The following is a 2,078-nucleotide window of genomic DNA, read 5'->3' as shown; positions in this document are numbered from 1 at the left end:
CTGGACACAGGGGGCCGTCTCCTGTTTTGCATCAAGGAACGGGAAGGAGGCGAGGTAGGCCTGGGGCTGGAGGAGATCAGAATGTCACGGTCAGCCTGGGGTGCCCAGAGCCTCCCAGACTGTGGGATGGGAGGAGCTGCCTGCTGAGCCCCAGGACGCGGCCTTCTGTGTGTCCAGCTCTCTGTTGGGCGTCCCACAGCCCATGGGCCTGCAGAGATCATGGACCTGTTTACAGACAGGGCGCCAGAGCCCCGGGTCCCAGAAGCACAGCGTCTGTCATCGAAGCCTCCGCACGGTGAGACCCCCCCCCCTTTCCTCTTTTACTGATTGCAAAACACGTGTCCTCCTCCCAACCTGCTTTTAAACTTCTGAAATTGGTGTCCGACAAATGATCCCAAAGAAACTTCCAGGCCCCGATGCCTGCTGTAACGGGGCGTGGACTTTCAGGCCCCCGATGCCTGCTGTAAAGGGGCGTGGCTGTCGCTGACAGAGGGTGTGTAGAAGGGTCCGGCTCACCTGAGTGTGGCTGTTGCTGACGTTACACTGGTGGCATTTCACCTTAATAATCACCTCCAGGTGGCCGGGCGCCGTAGCTCATGCCTGTAATCCCAGCACTTTGGGAGGCCGAGGCCGGTGGACCACCTGAGATCAGGAGTTCGAGACCAGCCTGGCCAATATGGTGAAACCCCGTCTCTAAAATTACAAAAATTAGCCGGGTGTGGTGGCGGGCACCTATAATCCCAGCTACTAGGGAGGCTGAGGCAGGAGAATCGCTTGAACCTGGGAAGGCAGAGGTTGCAGTGAGCTGAGATCACGCCACTGCACTCCAGCCTGGGCAACGAGAGCGAAACTCCGTCTCAAAAAACAACACAAAACAAAAGTGTGTAAGGACACATGTACATCACATTTTTCAGTTCAGTCAATGTTTGTTTTGAAGCTTGTCAGCTTCAACATATTGGTCAGGCTGGTCTCAAACTCGTGGCCTCAGGTGATCCGCCCGCCTCAGCCTCCCAAAGTGCTGGGAGCAGTTACAGGGTGTGGAAACAGTCAGCTCCCTTGGCAGAGCCCGCAGGCTTTTATGGTCTGGAGAGGCCCCTGTCACCGACACACGCTTCTCAAGGACTGTCCTGCTCTACTGGCTCCTGACTGTATGACCTTGGCTAAGCCCCTGGATCTCCCGAGTTTTATTTCTTCCCAGGAAAATGGGAGTATCCCTCGTGGAAGTGTTGTGAGGATTAAATGAGGTAATTCCAGCGGAGCAGGGAGCCCCGCGCCTGGCACACAGGAAGCGGCGCTGTGGCCTCCAGTCTGGATGGAAGGAGCTTCCGCTCACAGGGATCCTGCAACCTGGGAGGCTCCTGGTTGCTGGGGCCCCTCCCTCCCTCCTTCTACAGACTTGTCCTCAGCACCTGCTACGTGCCAGGCTCTGTACTGAACCCTGGGGACGCAGACACTTAGGACAGGCTTCCTGGACCATGTGACTCTGACCTAAAGAAAACGCTCTAGGAAGGCAGAGAGTTGGTTGTTGGGGGTGGCAGTGAGTGTCCCAGTAGTGAGGCCAGCAGGGTGGGGAACCTGGCGGTCTAGGGACTGTCCCAGGAGGTCTGGGAGCCAGGAGCAGGAACATGGCTCCGCTCTCTGCAGCTCCAACTTCTCTGGCTCAAGTGATCTTTCCACCTCAGCCTCCTGAGTAGCTGGGACCTCAGGCGTGCAGCACCACGCCTGGCTGATTTTTAAATGTTTTGTAGAGACAGAGTCTCCTCATGTTGCAGGCTGGTCTCGAACTCTTGCCTGCCCTCTTCTCTCCAGGCCTGAGATCTATGCAGAAAGGACTGAAGGGAGATGAGACTGGCATTACCACTTATTTTACAGTTGGACAAACTGAGTCCCGGAGTGGACAAGTGACTTGCCCAGAGGAACGCCTCGAGTTGGCCACGGAGCCCCGGTGTGCCAGGTTCCTGGTGCGCAGCCTCAGCCTGACCCTGGGGCCACAGGCGGAGTGGACTGCTCACCCCTGGATTGTTTGGAACCCCCTTGACCCCAGCAGCACAAACACACAGGCCAGAGGCGAGCATGTA

Source organism: Pan paniscus, chromosome 19, assembly GCF_029289425.2.
Source record: "Pan paniscus chromosome 19, NHGRI_mPanPan1-v2.0_pri, whole genome shotgun sequence".
Classification (NCBI taxonomy): Eukaryota; Metazoa; Chordata; class Mammalia; order Primates; family Hominidae; genus Pan; species Pan paniscus.
The sequence above is the reverse complement of the archived record's forward strand: the minus strand, read 5'-3'. Positions refer to the sequence as shown.